Here is a 15,214-nt window from a genome sequence, read left to right on the forward strand (position 1 = left end):
GTACATGTTCCTCCTGTAAAATAATACATCCTTGTGTAATTTGTAATGTTGTCTTATGGGTAAAGGGGGGTTATTGTTTAACTGGAATCTAACTTTTCTCCACCGGTCATCTTCTTCCTGTAATTTGGCCATATTATTGCACATATCCAAAAAATATTTCCTGAATTTTGTGTCGTTGATGAGCATAACTTTAAATTCTGTGTTCTCTCCTACCAATTCTTCGAACTCAGGTAGTCCTTGTGGTAATCTTGACAGTGCGTCGGCGATTACGTTATCCTTGCCATTCACATATATAATTTCAAAATCATAAGACTGCAAAAATAACGTCCACCGCGCAAGGCGATTGTGTAGCAACCTACAAGTGAGTAAAAAGCTTAATGCCTGATGGTCGCTGTAGATTCGTATATGTTTGCCAAATAGATAATAGTGGAATTTTTTAATAGCCCACAAAATAGAAAGGGCTTCCAATTCTGTTGTGGAATACCTGCGCTCGCATTCTGACAGAGTACGGCTAGCAAAACTAATTATCTTAACATTGTCGGAGCTAGCGCCTATGTCCAGCTGAAATAGACAGGCTCCTTGTCCCGAAAATGAAGCATCCGCCGCTATACAGAAATCTTTGCTCATGTCAGGATGTTCTAGTATTTTAGAATTAACCAAAGCATGTTTTATTTTTTCAAACTCGGTCTGGCATTGAGGCGTCCAGATCCACTGTTTGTCCTTCTTTAAGAGGCCCAATAATGCAGGGCTATTGAGCAATTGGTTCGGCACGAACCTGCGAAAGAAAGAACACAATCCCACAAATGCCTTTAGCTGTCGTTTTGTGCACGGCGCGGGAAAGTTTTTTATGGCTAACAGTTTTTCTGGGTCGGGTCTTATCCCTGCCGGCGAAATTATGTGACCGAGAAATTTTATGTCTTTTCTCACAAATTTTGATTTTCTGAGGTTTGCTGTGACACCTGCCGCTGAAAACCTTTGTAACATTCTTTCCAAAAGCTCTATATGTTCATCCCATGTAGGTGTTGCTATTAATATGTCATCTATATAAACTGTGAGTTTGTCAAGAAGGTGAGGTCCTAAAACAGTGTCGAGCGCAGTTATGAAAACGCCGGCACTAACGTTCAATCCGAACGGTAGAACACAATACTGGTAGGACCTACCTGCAAATATGAATGCTGTATACTTCCTACTATCAGGTGATAGTGGGATTTGCCAATATGAACTACGGAGGTCTACACTAGTTAAATATTGCACCCCATGAAAACGCTGCAGCTGTTCTTCCAGGTTTTCAGCTCGGGTAGTTACTGGAACTATAATCTTATTAATTTCCCTTGCGTCGAGAACGAGTCTCACCGAATTGTCGGCTTTCTTGACCGCTAATAGTGGACTGCAATAAGGCGATAATGAAGTCTCTATGATATTCCACGAGAGCATTTTCTTTATTTCTTGAGCCACTGCCTCTCTTTGTGACCAAGGTATAGAATAGGTATTCTTACAGAAAGTGTCGTGGGGCCGGACATCCATGCTATACTGATACGTCCTAATGACCCCGGGTCTTTTATCAAACACACGAGTATAGCGTAACAATACACTTCTAAGATCACCCTTCTGTTGTTGTGAGATTTCCGAGCATTCAGATATTTTCTGTTCAATTTCATGCTGCTGTACCTGCTGATACCACAGTTCACTCGAGTCGCTATTTCGTGAAGTATTGACCTTTAGGATTTGGATGTGTATATTTCGACAAGCTTTGTCGTTCCTACTCTTGACGTTTATTAAATCCACACTACAGTTCTTTCCGTTAATATATAAATTACACTTTCCAGATTCCAAGTCAATTTTAGCACACTTTTCCCTTAAGAAGTCCATGCCGAAAATGCACCGTTCTGTCAACCCTTCTACAACTAGAAAAATTGACTGAAAAACAATGTCTTCAATCTGCACTTCGACCATGGTTTGCATTTTAATTAACTTGGATTTACCGCCTATGGCTCCTAATATCCTACAATTTTGTACTGGATAGGTCGGTAAAGTCGTGTGGATATTAATCTCTTTAAATAGTGCCTTGGACATCACACTAATTTTCGCACCAGTATCTACAAGGATATGCGTAGGTACTTTTCCTACTACGGCCTGTAAATTAGCTTGTACTATACCATCACCTTCACATGACTGTGGTTCTTTCTCCTTGGTCAATAAATCACGCATATCCGTTTCATCTTGGTACCTGAGCAATTTACTTTCATGACAGCATGGATCGCTCCCACGACTATCTATGGCCAACATTGGGGAGTATAATGAGACCATGTTTAGTTTAACGCTCCACGGTTCATATCTGTTTGTGTTTCGTTTGCGACTTCAATTATGTTTACCCCTGACGTGTTGCTCCTTAGTTGAGTATTTCTGTCGTGGTTTTGCCCTGAGTTTAGCGGAATAGTGTCACCTAGCGTTTCTGATTGGTAGGCTTGGCTGTTAGCAGGATATTGCCACTGCCTACTTTGATGATCTCCCGTGTGGTTGCGGCTAAATTCAGGCTGGAAATTATTATAACTATTTCCCCACTGGTTCCTATTGCCATTTCTGTACCAGTTACGTTTTCGGTCACCGGAATAACCAGAAAAATTCCTATCCCCGTTTTTTCTTTTTCAATTGTATTGCGGATGGCAGGTCTGATTGTAGCAGTTGTAATTTCCTCCCGAACTCGGGCCTGGCATCTGTGCTGTAGGGGCGCGATCGACAAAAGCCGGTCGCGATTCAGCCGCGCACGCTACATTGTTGACGCCGTAATGCGGCTGGCGCTGTATAAGCTGGTTGCTACCGCTGCCACGAAAATTGTTTTGGTAGGCTTGATTTTGCCTAGCATCCTCATTAATTAAATCGATAGAATCTAATACAGATAGGAAATATTCGAGATTGCTCTCTGGTACTTCCAGAATGAGATTTTTACTCTGCAGCGGAGTGTGCGCTGATATGAAACTTCCTGGCAGATTAAAACTGTGTGCCCGACCGAGACTCGAACTCGGGACCTTTGCCTTTCGAGGGCAAGTGCTCTACCAACTGAGCTACCGAAGCACGACTCACGTCCGGTACTCACAGCTTTACTTCTGCCAGTATCCGTCTCCTACCTTCCAAACTTTACAGAAGCTCTTCTACGAACCTTGCAGAACTAGCACTCCTGAAAGAAGGGATATTGCGGAGACATGGCTTAGCCACAACCTGGGGGATGTTTCCAGAATGAGATTTTCACTCTGCAGCGGAGTGTGCGCTGATATGAAACTTCCTGGCAGATTAAAACTGTGTGCCCGACCGAGACTCGAACTCGGGACCTTTGCCTTTCGCAGGCAAGTGCTGTACCAACTGAGCTACCGAAGCACGATTCACGTCCGGTACTCACAGCTTTACTTCTGCCAGTATCCGTCTCCTACCTTCCAAACTTTACAGAAGCTCTTCTACGAACCTTGCAGAACTAGCACTCCTGAAAGAAAGGATATTGCGGAGACATGGCTTAGCCACAGCCTGGGGGATGTTTCCAGAATGAGATTTTCACTCTGCAGCGGAGTGTGCGCTGATATGAAACTTCCTGGCAGATTAAAACTGTGTGCCCGACCGAGACTCGAACTCGGGACCTTTGCCTTTCGCAGGCAAGTGCTGTACCAACTGAACTACCGAAGCACGACTCACGTCCGGTACTCACAGCTTTACTTCTGCCAGTATCCGTCTCCTACCTTCCAAACTTTACAGAAGCTCTTCTGCGAACCTTGCAGAACTAGCACTCCTGAAATAAAGGATATTGCGGAGACATGGCTTAGCCACAGCCTGGGGGATATTTCCAGAATGAGATTTTCACTCTGCAGCGGAGTGTGCGCTGATATGAAACTTCCTGGCAGATTAAAACTGTGTGCCCGACCGAGACTCGAACTCGGGACCTTTGCCTTTCGCGGGCAAGTGCTGTACCAACTGAGCTACCGAAGCACGACTCACGTCCGGTACTCACAGCTTTACTTCTGCCAGTATCCGTCTCCTACCTTCCAAACTTTACAGAAGCTCTTCTGCGCGAAAGGCAAAGGTCCCGAGTTCGAGTCTCGGTCGGGCACACAGTTTTAATCTTCCAGGAAGTTTCATATCAGCGCACACTCCGCTGCAGAGTGAAAATCTCATTCTGGAAACATCCCCCAGGCTGTGGTTAAGCCATGTCTCCGCAATATCCTTTCTTTCAGGAGTGCTAGTTCTGCAAGGTTCGCAGAAGAGCTTCTGTAAAGTTTGGAAGGTAGGAGACGGATACCGGCAGAAGTAAAGCTGTGAGTACCGGACGTGAGTCGTGCTTCGGTAGCTCAGTTGGTAGAGCACTTGCCCGCGAAAGGCAAAGGTCCCGAGTTCGAGTCTCCGTCGGGCACACAGTTTTAATCTGCCAGGAAGTTTCTCTGGTACTTGTACTAATTTTTCTCTGATACTGATCGGTAATTTTGCCTTCAGGATGCGCAGTACGTCTGTGTGTGTGACGGGCTCGTCCCAGAATCGCGTTTTGTTTAAGTATTTTTCAAAATACTTCCGGAGTGATCCAAATTTTGGATTGTATGGCTCCGGGTTAAACAGAGCTTTTTTCAATCTCTCTGGTACACCATGGGACCAATACTTAGATAAAATTGCAGCTTCAAATTGTTCTAATGTCTGACAATTTTCCGACATTTCCATTGCCCATAGGGCAATATCCCCTTGAATATATCCAGTTACAAACTGTATTTTTTGCTTTTCAGACCAGGTCTTAGGCAACACATTCTTAAATGACTTTATAAAAATTACCGGGTGGACGGATTTTTTTTCTGGGATAAACACTTGAAACTGCCTGTGTTTTATAAGGCTTTCCTCTAACAGAACAGCCGACAAAGTTGGTTCGGTTGTCTGGTGTCTCTCTCGTTCGTCGCGGTAATGTTGATTACCGTAACGACCTTGGTTTGGTGAAAACATGGGTACATCGGGATAAAGATAACTGTTTGCTGCGTCGTCACTCTTACTTGTGCGTCTGTCATCAAATTCCTCGTCTGAATGTTGTTCTCTTTCGTTCTGTGTATGGTGTTTACTCTTTAGTTGCTCGTCTACATGTTTTTTCCAGTCAGGTAAGTCCTGTGTCAGAGTCTTTTGTAACTGAGCCAGGTCAGTTTGAAGTTTAGTTACAGACGTGTTTTGGGTAGTGTACACCTGTTCTACAGTGTTAGTTATTGCTTCTTTCAGTTCTGTTTCTAATGTATGGTTGATATGTTTGTCTTTTTCCTCTAAAAATTCGTCAAACTGCTGTTTTTGTTGTTTCGTCATGTCATCAACTTGGTCTACAGCCTCCTGCATTTTGACACTAAGCTCGGTCTGTTGAAAACTCATAGCTTCAAAATTTTCGGTTAAGGTACGGATGTGTTCTGGCATATCCTTAACTGTGGACTTTAAGTTATCAATGTCTTGGCTCATGTAATTTAAATCTTCGCCTACTACCTCTATCACTTGATCTGCTACCTCTCTTTTTAACTGGGTCAGTTGAGTCGTCAGATTATTTTGCATGTCGGTTAGGTTCTTCACGTCATTGTCTATTTTGTCCATTTGTGTCGTTACACTGGCTATCTGGGTAGTGACAGCGTTTATCTGCGCTGTGACATTGTCTGTGTGAGCTTGCATTTGTGCTGCAACATTTTCTACTCGTGTGTTAACAGTACCTATCTGAGCTGCAACATTTTCTGTGTGATCTTGCATTTGTGACGCAACATTTTCTACAACTTGAGCTGCAAACTGTGACATTAAATTTGTCTGCCTCTCTCTAAACATGCGTATAAGGTCTGTTTCTACTGGGTCTTGTGTATTGTCAGTATTCGTATTTGTTTCTGTAGTTGACATATTGTCGCCCGTCGCCTGCGACTGAGCACTGCCGGTCGCTGCGACTATGTTTTCGGTATTCGCAGTACTTTCGGCCTCAAAGTTTTGTAAGGGTTGGACTATTGATTCCTCATCTGACGAACTATCCATGGTTTTTGTCTGAGATCTGAGTTTCACCATGCCGATTCACAACACAAAACAGCGTGCAGCCGAACTTCACTATCACTACAGCTCGTACTACACGTAAATAAATCACAGATGGCTTTGCACTCGTCCGTGAAAATTCACGTAGTAAAATATGTCTCTGGCAAAACAGAAGACTGATAAATGACTCTTACTTTTTTCGCGCTCAATCAATAAAAATTGTCCGCCATCTTGTGATGCATTTACATATAATAGAAAATGAACTAATGCAATTTTTGCGTAAACTAAAAAGAAATGGAAAAGAATTTGGAAAAAGGAATTGATGCGTTCTACGCAGTGGGTGTCGAAAAAATGAAAAAAAAAAACTGTCCCACATTTACTTCCAACTAAAGCGGATTAGTGCTGTTGTTCTTACCTTACGTGTGTTTTCTGACGGTTTTGTAGTGAGAAGAATTAACATTAAATGGTCCAAAACTTTTTTTCGAAAATTAGTAATTTCCATGTGGTTTTTCGATTCTGGTACGTAGCTCGCATGACATGCAACAGAAACAGTATGTTGTAGTGGCAATAATGGATGGCAAGAAAAAAAGCTTAAATATTTCAACTAACAATTCTACTGATTTTTACTGAAATTATCGTCCTGTCACGGTCGCCATTGTAACGTTCCCTCTTTCTGTTTATTTAGGTTTGATTTGTTTGATTGTTATTCTTTATTTCTATTATTCGGAATCTTTTTTTTTATTAAATTGAGCCTGAAACTTACGTAATAAATACTTCGCATGAAGTACGATTTGCAGCATAAACAAAAATTAATTTCGGAAATGTACTCCACTGAATATTAAAAGTAAAGCTTTTGAACAACGCGCGTGACTGACTAGATACATTCAGAGGGTACGTACATTCGCGTGCGAGTGGTTGCGGTCTGATGAGAACTTTTCATTGTGAAATAATTTCTTCGTAACACACTCGGAGATTGCGAACGTACATTCAGAGTAGAGGCACGTACGTTCTATCATTCCCCGTGGCCTGGGTAAAAGAATGGCAATTATTTAAATCTAAGAGTATTTCTTTTGCATCGGACTAGTATTTTTATAAGAAAAAGAAGATTGCAGGTTCTGAATGTCTCGGCAAAACGAATCGGAAGTAATTTTAGCGGCCACGAAAGGAAAGTAGAGAGCACAATCACGTACCTCTATTGTTGAGCAGCGCCGTTTTGAAGATCTTCGGTTCCATCTAAAACTCGCCTTCTCTGCTTAACATAAATACTCCATAGGCATGGGAATAAGGCTTGTTGTGCAATGAAAATAATATAAAACACATCTTGCGTCTTTTAACTCATTCATTTACCACACACACACACACACACTAGTAATTAGACAGTACGACATCCCACCAGCCCATCAGAACAAAAAGTAGTCGTTCATACAAGAAATAAAAACGAAGGGCGAAATTGTTCCTATGTCTCTCAAAGATAAAAAGTTTACCAGATATTTCTCTGGTGTGTCACTGGAACAATTTTTCAGCACCTCTGCGATTAAATCACAATATTTTCAGTTCCTTTACATCTGGAAGCTTTCCTCATGTCAGCACGTTTTAGGTGTCGCCACCGGGACCAACCTTGTGTGAAAGCTCTGAAAAGCTAATCACTTGCATATCACATCATCTTCTTCCTGACGGCGAAATTACGCGTCTGTAGCAAGTTATCTTCGAGGTGTAGCAATTTTAATGACCAGTAGTGTAGTTACCTTCCTCCCTTCCTTCCGCGCCCTGCAATCTTGGCGTCAACCTGGCTGACATTAACTCATATTCGAGCGAATAAATTCAATTTAAAACACACGTCGATCCATGTCTCGCTTAAACGATTTAGTTATATTTGATGACGGACGACAGTTTCAAAAATTGAAAATATCTCTTGAGATTGAACCTAACTGTGATAAGCGTTGATGTACTACCTAAAGCGGCATAGCAAATTTTGAGTCGAACGTGGACTCGAAACCGGATTTCCCGCTTGTAGGGAACTGTCACTTTACCACTTAGGCTATCTGAGCGTGCTCCTACCGTCCCGACCCAAATTTTCATATGTCACACGCCTGTCTACTTATTCTCATCGATTACCAATTCAGTCACCCATACTCACACATCTCGTGATACCCGTACAGGTTTTAGAATCAAGAGAATGAGAATCTTCATGGAATTTGAAAGATGCTAATTAATACTGTATCGAAAGAAATAGATTGCTGTGTGACGTTTGTATGATTTGGCTTGGTCCGCAGAGCATGTTCGGATAACTTAAGTGGTAAGGCGACCGCTCAAAATAGGGGGAAATCAGGGTTCGAGTCCCAGTCGGGCACAAATTATCGTACGTTGCTTTAGGTAGTATCTATAACTATTACGGTTAAGCTGCATTACCGGAGTCAGTTGCAATATTTGAAGCGGGTGTTCATTGTTAAATACATAAAGTGAAGACGGGCCTTTGAGGAAAATGACAACGATAATCTGACTTCTCGTTGCCTTGTTTCTAAAACCTACTCGAGAACTACGAGATGTGCAATTGTGGGTAAACGAATTAATGAACTATGAGAAAAATGGATAGATGTGTGACAAACGGAAGTTTGAGTCTGTCCAGGGATCGTGCTCAGATAGCCTAAGTCGTCAGGCGACCATTTGCGATGAGCAGGAAATCCATGTTCGAGGTTATAAACTTTTCAACTAGTCGCTGCTTTTTTAAGAAACAGATAAATATTACGCGGCGGTAGGGCTTCTAGACGACGGTGAAAGATTTATCTGGCTACACATTTGTTGCACTGGGATGTGGGAAAGGAATAACACTTAATCAGTGTCTCCTGATGGAAGTATGAAATGATTAAGATTAGGCCTAAGAAATTAGAGGCTGTTTAATATATACTTCTTTTATGGATTTTTACCCAACACAAAATACTGGCATTTACATGGATACTAAGTGAAGGTTCCAACAGCAAGATATTTCCGCTTTGATTGTGGACAAAGTGAAAGTTCTTGTAATTATCACTGAATTCACATCGAAAAGTAATTTTGCCACTTCAATATTGGTGTAATTTAATGTATAGTTACACTGTCCAGTCATATCAATGACCTTTTGCGGCACGGACGTGCAGGAAGAAAATCAATTAAAGTCTGGAAGGTACCGACATGGATGCGGAACCTTGCGGCCGCAAAATGCGCCAGGTTTGTAGGTTCAGGATTTATGGGGCGAAAAGTCTCAAAGATTCTTAATTTGACTTAGATCCATAGAGTTTGAGGACCAGTGGAGTACGGTAGACTCATTCTGGTGTTTTTCGAACCAAGCACGTACATTGCGAGCTGTGTGACACGTTGCATTTGTAAGTAGGCTATTTAGGTCTTTATGTTGGTGACGCCACTTAGCGCTCCGTATGAAAATCGCTGACTGCGCTGTGTGCAGTATGTGGCTGGTTGGACTCATTGTTCGACTATTCGCTAGTGTAGTGTTGGGCAGTTGGATGTCAACAGCGCATAGCGATGGGCAGTTGGAGGTGAGCCGCCAGTAGTGGTGGATGTGGGGAGAGAGATGCCAGAGTTTTGAGAGGTTACAATGACCCCACGATCTGGACGTGTGTCCGTCAGAAAAGGGAAAGCTGTAAGACTGGATGTCATGAACTGATATATATATATATATATATTTGCTAACTATGCCCGTCAGTAGTTAGTGCCATGTAGTTAGAATCTTTTATTTATCTGGCAGTAGTGTCGCTCGCTGTATTGCAGTAGTTCTAGTAACAAAGGTTTTTGTGACGTAAGTGAGTCATGAAAGGAATAGGTTATTGTAAGTGAGGGTCATGTTTTGTACGGATTATTGAAAGTCAGATTGCGTTGCTCTAAAAATATAGTGTGTGTGTTTAGTGATGATCAGAGTAAGTGAAGAGAGAACTGTCTGAATACGTTCAGTTTGGCTCAGCTGCTTGAAAATCGAAGTTTTTTCCCACACTGTCGATCTGGATGTGTGTCCGCTAGAAAATGGAAATATATATATATATATATATATATATATATATATATATATATATATATATATATAATTTTCAAACAGCTCAGCTGTTTTTTCCCGCACTGTTTACATTCAAAGGACAAATTTCACATTTTCCTGTTGGTAGAGACAGTATGCCTTGGAAAATCTATTTTCGGTCCCCACGGATAGATACAAACTTGCATTGATCCAGTGTGCCTTGCAAAATGACAACACCCAGGGAATACCACCAAAATATTCCTCAGACCATAATGCTTTCACCTACTGCTTCAATCATTCCCACGATTGTTGAAGGTTGCTTGCTTTCAGACCTACGAACTAATGGAGTATAACACATGATTCATTTGAAAAGATCGTCTCTTGCCCCTCAGTGGACGTGCAGTTGCTCTATTGACGTGCAAATTCCAGCCATAATTGGCGATGAACAGCAGTCAACATGGGTGCATGAATCAGGCGCCTGCTGAAAAAGCCTGCATGCAGCAACATTCGATGAACTCTCGTTGCAGAGGCATGGATGGTAGCCCCTTGGTTGCTCAACAATTGCAAGTTAATTCAGCTGCTGTTCACCCGTGTCATCTACGGTCCACAGTGCACTGCAGGTGTCTCAGAGATGGTTTTGTATAGCAACATTTTTCTATGCACAAAATACTTGAACCATGACGAACAGTTTACCAATAAAGCCGTCTTGGAAATGCTTCCACCTTTGAGCTGAAAACCAATGACCATGCCCTTTTTTAAGGCAGACAAATTGCTCCGTCGAACGAAAACGATAGAGATAGAAAAAATGAGTATGTATGCATGTATTGAACTAGGGATGTAGAAATGACGGAGAGGCTTTGTCTCCATCATAGCCCTCCTGGTACACAGCCCCACAACTGGCTACAGCAGTCACTCACCCCACCTGTGCCTCACACTGAACCCAGAGTTATTCTGCGGTTCAGCCCCTAGTGCCCCCCCCCCCCCCCCCCCCCCAGGAATGTCTCAGTCCAGATGGGTGTAACCCCAATGTTTGCGTGCTAGAGTAATGATTGTGTATCCGTTCATGGAGACAGTGTTTGTGCGGCAATCGCCGACGTACTGTAACTGAAGCGGAATAAGGGAGAACAGCCCACATTCGCCGAGGCAGATGGAAAACCGCCTTAAAAACCATCCACAGGCTGGCCGGCACCTTGGACCTCGACACTAATCCGCCGGGTAGATTTGTAACAGGTACCAGCACACCTTCCCTATCAGGAAACAGTGCGTTAGACTGTATGGCTAGCCAGATGGGCTGAAAAATGAGTAAGTGAACTGTTGGTTAATTCAAAATTAATCACTGTAGTGTTAAGGGGAGCCGGAGGTGGTCAAATCCAAAAATTAGAATTTTTTTCTTTTTTGGCTACCGAAAATTAATTGGAACATTCCTCTTTAATGTAAACTTTGAATTATTACTATACTCTCCCTTGAAGTGGAGTTATCACCATTTTCCCCCACGCCTGCAGAGGAAATGGGCAGCCGCTGAATGTATCTAGCACCCTCTCGTGACTTCCTGGCGAACTGCTTGGGATTTTCTCGCCCTGTTACGCATACAGCGCCTTATGTTACGCATACATCGAGTGTGCAAGGGTTGGCTACATTGTTTTCTGTGACAAATGAAGCGCTAAGAGAGCGGAAATCGTCTCTTTGCTGTTTACCGTTTCGAATTAATTCAGTGTTGCGCCTGTTGTTGGTAGTTTTATACTTCTTGTGTAAAGCGTTGTTCTGGTTACAATGCCACGTTTTAGTAACCATGTATATAAAAAGCGGAAGAACGTAGGGAAAAGAGTATTAACACTAATACCAAGTTGCAATACTACAATTACTGAAACAGTGCGTTCTTCTGCTAAGCAACACACGGCTGGTCATAGCCCTGTGACAACTACTAGCAAATACTACCTTGGGGATGGTGACTCCAAAGGTTTCAAGACTATAGAGGAACTGAAACCATATGGAAATGCATTTGTAGTTGAAAAGTTGGAATGCATTGGGCATGTGGAAAAGCGTATGGGTGCACAGCTTCGAAGGCTCAAACAAATTTTGGGTTCAAGTAAGCTCAGTGATGGAAAGACAATAGGAGGGAGAGGCAGGCTTACTGATGAGGCGATTGATCGTCTACAGAGATACTATGGGTATGCTATAAGGCAAAATACTAGTAATGTTAGTGACATGCGAAAAGCAGTGTGGGCATTTTTCCTACGTACTGCCTCTTCCAATGAATACCCTCAACACAGCCTGTGCCAAAAAGATTCCTGGTGCAAATATAATGCAAAAAAGGACTATGATCACAAACATGGTTTGCCAGCAGCTGTGATAAATGCAATAAAACCAATTTTTCATGACTTAGCACAGCCAGAATTGTTACACAAATGTCTATACAGAAAGACGCAGATACCTAATGAGAGCGTAAACAATTTGATTTGGAAAGTGATTCCTAAAAGTGTGTTTGTAAGTATAAAAACACTGCACTTTGGTATTTATGATGCAATAGCAACCTATAACCAAGGGAACAGTGTGATGTGTGAAGTTCTGGAGGCATTAGGGTTTACAGCTGGGGTGAACACTGTACGAGCACTAAGAAATATTGACAGAGAAAGGATAAGAGGAGCAGAAAGAAGGGAAAGGCATATGAAGTATGATAGAGCAACAGGCCAAAAAAGAAGACAGGAGAGGAAGCTTTTGGGGTATGAAGAAGAAGACCCTGATAATTCATCCTATAGTGCACGAATGTATTGAGAAACTTTGGTAGCCATTTCCCATAAATTAGAATTTTTCGAATATAAGGAACATTTTCTCAAAATACACTCAAGCTAGAGAGATGAAATTTTCATACAGCAATCCTAGTTGTCACACGTACATTGTAACACAGCCATTTGGCAATATGTTCAGTAGTTTCATTTCAGTTTAATTATAAAGCAATTATTTGTAAAAAAACTTGGGTCATTAATAAAAAAGGAATTGGAAGGAAACTAGAAAAGATACTCCAAAATCCCTATGTCATAACTGCAATACTAAACCACTCTATAAGTAAAAAAAATCAATTTTTTCTATTTGGTAGTTTATTCATAAATGTTCCTTAAACTTAGTAGTATTAACATGGGCAGCATAGGCGCCTCCACCTCCCCTTAAGGCATTTGTCTCACTGTGAGATAAGACAGTCAGTGCCTTCATGGCAAAATTTATGCAGTTGTCTAGGGTCTCATCATTGTCCCCACACCCGTTCACCCACAACAAATCGATGGTCACCTGGGCAGTCATTGGCACTGTATGAACGATGTGTAACAGGTTCGCAGCGAAACTTGTGCACCGTAGTCTAAACAAGAAGCACGTCAGCTCCGGGAAAGTTGGGAAGGTCTGGGTTTGGTAAACAGGGCACATGGGCTGCTAGAGAGTGATGCTGACCCCATTAGAGGATACAAAAATTTGTTTTCATCACATTATTTTAAACAGAATACTGGTAACTACACAATGATTAATTAGTATTTGCTAATGGTGCTGGTCTACACCTATTATTCAGTTGTATAAAAGCAATGAGAATAATTCAAAAAATTTGAAAAGAAAGATCCTTTTGGTCCCAGCATTAAAGTAATAAAGAAATTACTTTACACAAGTATAACTCCAACATAACTACAGATCTGAGCTCACTAGTCAATTATCAGACCTTGTGAATATGGAAAATAACCATATTTACCAGCTATTAGGTTTCAAAAAATACTCAAATAGCAAGATCTCATAAATGCGTGAATTAACTATTATGGAAGAGATTCGGCAATGTGATGTCATGATAGCCTGAAAGATCTACACAGCAGTTAGCGCATTCTTCCCGTTTGGTGTTCACATCGGCTACGCGTCTGAATTCCTTGCTCGAGAGATCAAGCGACAACAACAGGCAGGAGGGCCTGCGATCACCAATAATGGCTTCAGGAACACACAACACACAGTATTAATACACAGTTCACCAAAATACTAAAACCTGCACTCGGTAGCTACCAATGCAGGAAGAGATGTTAAGTGTTATAGTGTGATAACCGCAGATACTATTAAAGCAACAGTTCATCTCCAGTGACGTAAAATTTCACTTGATTAATTTATAAACCACAACTAGTTCAAGGTGGTGATGACCACACAATCCGCACACAACCTTAAACGCCAAACCACGGTTTGAAGCCGCAAAATTGTTAGTATTACAGTTGCCAACCAAAAGGAAGTTGGCAATTCAGGTTTAAATTGGCGGCTGAAGTTTTGTATAGAGAATAAACTTTGATTCATAATATTGACCACGTAATATATTAACAATAATAATGAAAAAAGGAATCGCCGAATACTGGCCACACTTGTAACGCAACAGAATAAGGGCACAGCGCTGTTACATCAGCTTGCAATACCAAGTAACCCGAACCCACGTCCAAGTGGTTTAAGGAATGATTATCGAACATCAAAGTGGCTACACGGAGCAATGACATTCGAAACATCCACCACAAAATGGCTCACCATCTGAAGTTAGTTCAGGAGCTCACCGTTAACATGTGCGCCAGGGTAAACTCCCACGCTCTCCTCAGGATTCTAGACAGACACGACTCTTAAACAGAGTCTATATTGACCGGTGACCGCTTTCGCGCTCGAGTTCTGCTCGCCACCAGACCCAGGCGCCGGAATGTCAACGCCGTGCGTCCTCGTCGTACACCGAGCGCCGACCGACTACTCGCGATGCTCCGGTCGCTGTCTTTGTCACTGCCGCCAACCGTCCCCGTCAATCTCCGACCGAGTCTCCTCTATCTCGCGAGTCGCAGCCGTCCTAAATAGAGGGTGCTTGCCAACAAGGACGCCGCAAAGCGCATAACTTCTACAGAGAAACTATCCAGCGAAGAGCATCGTAGGAAGTCACCTTCCCCCCTTATTAAGTCTAGTTTACACGACGACATTGGGTTGCGCCACTCGTTGCGTGGAATGAGTTGCACGCAAGTGGTTTCATATGTGACTCTAGACACGGCGACACCAGTATACACTTCGGTTTCGTCGTTCTTTGGGTGCTTGAGTCGTGTCTGAAATGAAGCGTTTGGCAGCTCCATGTCGCACGAGCTGTGATGAAGTTAAAGCTTGATGCGTACAATTGCTGCAAAAGAAAAATATTGGGAACTTGTTTCGGTTCGTGACTGAATGAAGAAAAGACGTCAGCTC

General features: G+C 42.3%; 1 non-coding gene across 1 annotated transcript; it reads right to left on the minus strand.

Annotated features, from left to right (window-relative positions):
* Positions 1–2,998: 2,998 nt before the first annotated feature.
* On the minus strand, positions 2,999–3,073 carry Trnas-cga (transfer RNA serine (anticodon CGA)). Its single transcript has one exon. It is a non-coding gene; the product is annotated as a tRNA-Ser (tRNA).
* Between the last annotated feature and the right edge of the window lie 12,141 nt (positions 3,074–15,214).

Source organism: Schistocerca gregaria, chromosome 4 (assembly GCF_023897955.1).
Source record: "Schistocerca gregaria isolate iqSchGreg1 chromosome 4, iqSchGreg1.2, whole genome shotgun sequence".
NCBI lineage: Eukaryota > Metazoa > Arthropoda > Insecta > Orthoptera > Acrididae > Schistocerca > Schistocerca gregaria.